The sequence below is a fragment of the Oratosquilla oratoria genome, chromosome 23 (assembly GCF_046742065.1).
Source record: "Oratosquilla oratoria isolate Oo_2021 chromosome 23, ASM4674206v1, whole genome shotgun sequence".
Lineage (NCBI taxonomy): Eukaryota > Metazoa > Arthropoda > Malacostraca > Stomatopoda > Squillidae > Oratosquilla > Oratosquilla oratoria.
The window spans coordinates 35604374-35610444 of NC_134799.1; positions in this window are offsets into that span (position 1 = coordinate 35604374).

Genomic DNA, 6071 nt, shown 5'->3' on the forward strand with positions numbered 1-6071 from the left:
ATATATATATACATATATATATATACATATATATACATATATATACATATATATATAATATATATATATATAATATATATATGTATATATATATATACATATTATATATATATATGTATGTATATAATATGTATATATATATATATATATGTATATATACATACATATATATATATATATATATATATATATACAAATCACTCAGAACTGTCATATACATAAATGTGTGTATATATATATATATATATATATATATATACATATATATATATATATATATATATATATATATATATATATATATATATATATATATATATATATATATATATATTCTTAACCTCTGTTCCCCTGGTGTTTGATTCCTTTGTTTCCGTGTTCCCTTGTTTCTTCATTTCTTATTTATTTTTTATTCCTTTCTAGACAACAGAATGGAAAAACGGTTCGCCCCTTACATGATACCATTGGTCTACCAAGGAGACCCCACCCGCACAAGGAGGGATTGGTTCAAGATCAAAGTCACCGAATATATCAAAATAATTTCTGTACATAAACAAATCACTCAGAACTGTCATATACATAAATGTGTATATATATATATATATATATATATATATATATATATATATATATATATATATTTATATATACACATACATATATACCAAGAGTTTACCCCTCACAAAGGAGGTAGCTAAGTCAAAGGCACGTATGGGCAAAGGTGACGTAGGGCGGAATTGACACTCGGTGTGGGTTAAGTGCTTTATTCAGGTGGTTACTGGTGCGTCGGCCTAAGGACTAACGTGGCGCGGTTAACGCACCCCCCCCCCCCCCCGCGGGGGACCGAACGCGAAGGCCTGGCAACGTGCGTGCAGTATGGTCCAACTGTCCGAATGTGGTACAGTGTGATGACTGAGTACCTGCCTGTACCTGTACCTGTACTACAGGGCATGATAGGTAAGGTGGAGGAGAGAGGGGGGGCAGGGGGGGGGTTCAGGGTAGAAATAAGAATGGAATGGAAGGAAGTTGAAGTTATAATAATAGGCATGGGGCAGGCCTATTTGCTGTTTTTGTTATTTTACTTGTTGAGTGTTAATATGTCTGCCTTGACGCGGAGCTTGATCTTCGTAGTTGGTTTTGTACTTGTAGGTCCGTCTTCTTCTTCCTTGAGTTGTTTGTTTTTTGATGTTGTTTGTTGGTCATTTGATTTTAGTTAGTTTGTTAGTTTTTTGTATAAATGTATACAACTGTTTGTTCCTATTTTTAGGTTTTGACGTCTATGGGGCAGGTTTTGTGTTCATTGGTGATGGGGGAGGGTCTTGATTTCTACACGCTGTGTCCATTTCATTTATTTATTTATTCATTTATTTATTTTGCCAATGTGTATGACTTTTTCTTTTCATTTTGGTTTGACGACTAGTTGTAGTTTGTTATAGTATTGTTAGGGGAGGGTGGTGATATCTGTTTTGTCATACTCATTGTTTTTTATATCACGCGCGTTTTTATTTCGCACGTGTTATCATTTTTGTAATGACATAATGATAATGATAATAACTATAATATGTACCTGCCCGCTCGGGGCAGGCGGTATATATACCCATGCCCGATCTGACGCCCTGACCAGACGCGACCTAATTGGGGTGACCTAGCCTAGCCTTCGAGCGTCGAGTCAGGTCAGACTACCACACAACTCCGTGTGCATCAATTTGCACCTACAAGCATAGTTGTGGAGTACATGTGTACACCACACACGCACCTATTCCCACCCATTCCACTCCCATCCACCACTCTTATCCCCTTCTCATCTTAGCTCATCATAGATGATGGGTCATCCCTGTATCCCGCCCACTCCCCTGGATCTGAAGCAATATAGCAAGGCACAACATATCCACGGCAAGGCCGCTTCATTTAATTGGCGACCCCCTCATGCAGAAAAAGAGAAGACGGAGAGAAATCCCTTCGGGTTGCGTCAAAATATTACACATAAGCACCCTCGATCTGGAAAAGGCCTTCGAGCTAGCCAGTCCTCTGGCTATCCAAGACACTCTCGCATGCAAAGGTGTGAGAGGAAAACTTCTCACCTGGATAGGCGACTACCTGTCACGCAGATCTGCGCGCGTGCGTTTCCAAGGTCACATGTCAGAGCCCAGGGTGCTGGAGAATGGTACACCACAGGGAGGGGTCCTCAGCCCGACTCTCTTCAACGTGCTGATCTCCAATGTACTGGAGCTCCCCCTCCCCCACGGGTGCAAAATAATTTCCTACGCCGATGATCTGGCTCTCATCATTGCTGGGAAGCAGCGATGCCACGACAGGGCACAGCGCTGCCTCGACGCCGTCGCAGCGGAATGCGTCAGGATCGGGCTCAAAATATCCCCTCGGAAGTCCAAAGCCATGGCATTCGGTCTCGGGCGGGGAAAGGAACCCCTCGTTACTCAGGGATTCGCGCTGGACTGGGTCACACATTTCCAGTACCTGGGCGTATGGCTCGACAAGGGCCTCACCTTCAATAGGGAAATATCCCACCTCAGAGAGAGAATGACGGCCAGAACCAGTGATGAGGGCCATGTGCGGAAGAGCACTTGGTGCCACACATCAAGCCCTACGTCCTCCAGCGGCTTGAGACATGCCAGAATGAAGACGGCTAGAGTCATCCTGGGAGCACAACGGTGGTACAATATTCTCAACCTCTTGCGGGAAGCCTCGCTTCCTCCTCTCCAACTCAGTATCAGAATGCTCGGAGCGGACTTTGTTGCCCGCGCACTCCACCCCCACGACGAGACAGGTCTAAGTTGGGCCATCTACACCTCCCTAGCACGTGCAGACACACTGCAACGCCCCAACACTTGGCTCTCACACTTCTCCTCGAGAGGGGCATACCAAAATCCCACCCGGACTCTAAATGCCCGCCACCGTGGGCACCGGCTCCTGTGACCTTTAAAATTACGTCACTCCCGGGGAAAAAGGACACATGCCACCCAGGCAGTGACCGCTTGTCGACAAAGAACGGCATCTGGGCACTGACGCGACCTGGTCATACGGCGTATTTTACAGATGGCTCAATAGAACCAAATAGCCCACACGCGGCCGGAACTGCCATCGTCACTAATGGATGCACCTTCGGCAGGAGAGTCAGCAACTCCGCGTCCTCTCTTCAAGCCGAGGCCGTAGCGATACAGGGGGACCTAGAACATGCCCTTGTATCCCACTCCAATTCCGTGGTTATCCACACCGACTCTCTGCACCTGATAAACTGCTTGCAACATGCAGAGCCTGAAGATAAGGTCCACCTCCTCACCAATATCATTGTGCCCCTGCACAAATTACACCGTGCCGGACGGAATGTCATCATCCTCCGTCCCTCCCTTTCTTGCACACACACACACACACACACACACACACACACACACACACACACACACACACACACACACACACACACACACACACACACACACACACACACACACACACACACACACACACACACACACACATACACACATATATATATATATATATATGTATATGTACATATATATATATATGTATATATATATATATATATATATATATATATATATATATATATATATATATATATATGTATGTATGTATATATGTGTATTTACAGATACTGAATGGTCCCTAATACACAGATTTTCATCTTATTAACCACAATAACTTTTTCATTGTAATTCCTTGCTAACACGACCGAGACTAACAGGAGTACGTAACTCGATGAAAGCATATTCGGAAACTGAAATGTTTCAGTTTCCGAATAAACTTCCATCGAGTCACACACTCCTGTTAGTCTCGATCGTGTTTGCAAGGAAGTAAAATGAAAATGTTCTTATGGTTGATAAGATGAATATATATATATAGATTTATACACACACACACGCACGCACACACACACACACACACACACACACACACACACACACACACACACACACACACACACACACACACACACACACACACACACACACACACACACACACACACACACACACACACACACACACACACACACACACCACACACACACACACACACACACACACACACACACACACACACACACACACACACACACACAGACACATACACACACACATACGCACACACACACACACACACACACACACACACACACACATATGTATATATATATGAGAGTAATACGCTAATGGCAGCGACATCAAACCGATAATTTTTATTTATATGTAATTATCCCCTAACATTTAATTCAAAACAGAATGGGAAGAAGGCCAACAGATCCCTTTCTTAGACATTTTAATTAAAAGGATTGCTGGAGAATTATTTTTCACAGTTTATAGGAAACCCATCCATTCAGGTAATTATCTCCACTTTTTCAGCAACCATACGGACAAAGTCAAGAAGAATGTTGTCTACGGCCTTTTTCTGAGAGCTTATAGGATTTGTAGTCCTAGATTCTTGGACCGGGAGATAGACCTCATCAAAAGGCAACTTCTGAAATTGGCATACCCGTCCTGGTTCCTGTACCAAGTCCTCAGCAAGGCTAGAGCCAGCCACCATAAAACTTCAGTTCCCACCATACAACCCACTTTCAAAGATGTTTTAGAAATCCCCTATTGTAACTCCATCAATCCTTCTTTTAAATTAATTCCTAGCAACCGTCTCACAGTTGGTTACCATTACCCTAACACTGTGCACAAACAAATTGTTAATGTTCATCAAAGGTTAAGGGGAACTGAGGCCCCAGGAGTGTATAACCTTCCTTGTAAAATTGTGATTTAGAGTACCCTAGTCAAACCGGCAGGATCTTAATACTAGGTTAACGGAGCACAAAAGACCCATTAGATATGCCCAGGAAAATTTCGCTGTGTTCCAGCATGTCAGTACCAAAAATCATAGTCTTGACTGGGACAAGGCCTAAATTTTGTTTAAATCCAACAGCAGCTTTAGAAGACATTTTTTTGAATCCGCCTTAATCGAAGAATGTCCGAAATTGAACATCTCCAAAGGTCAATGGTCCCCGGACATAATCTCACGGGTAGCTGTGAACCGTTTGGTTAAATTTTTTCACCCTTTCAAACCAGCTCCCCCACCAATCTTGACCCCGCTTCCCTTCTGACCTCACACCTCTACCCACACATCCCCTCCCATCTGACTTCGCCCTGCGCGACGGATTGTCATGTTTTTTTTTTTTTTTTTTTTTTTTAGCTCTGACTGTTCCCCTTCTACTCATATCTCAATTGCATTTATGTCCCTGCAATTTCTTGTAACCTGTACTTTCCTGAAGAGGGCTATAGCTATTAGCCGAAATATGGAAGTTATACTTTCTTCTAAGTTTTCTTTTATTCCGACTGTGGGTTCTTTGTGATTATAATTTTACAAATGTGCTACTACATTTTGTCCAAGTGATATGTATATACATATGTATATATATATATATATGTATATATATATGTATATATATATTTATATATATATATATATATATATATATATATATATATATATATATGCAGAAAACATGAAGAAATAGCAGGGAGTAACCCGAGCGCTTTTTAGACATTTTCAAGATACAGAGTTACAAACAAGAGATTAGGGTATATATACATTATGAGGGGGATCTCTTCCCGTGACCTACAGTTCTCGGCCATGAAGAGTTTGGACAACTTTCTTAATAATAAAATCATCCAGTTTATACAATCCTTGACTTAAATTTGAATTGTTACCAAATGTATTCTTGATCAGACTGAACTCTATGATATTTCTATTCAATTGTGACTTATTTTTAACAATTACTTTAGCACATTTTCAATCAATATAATGATTGAAATCCCTAAGATGAGCAAATAACGCGTTGAACATTTGCCCATTTCTGACCTTGTACTTGTATTGTTTTAATCTTACATTTCATTCCTTTCCACTCTGACTAATATAGTATTTGTTGCAATCTTTACATAGAATTGAATATACACAATCTTCCTTATTTTCTAATGACTTTTTAGTTAAAAGACTTTTGACTGTATTGGAGTTTTTAAAAACTCAGACTGGATACAGTACCAAAACTC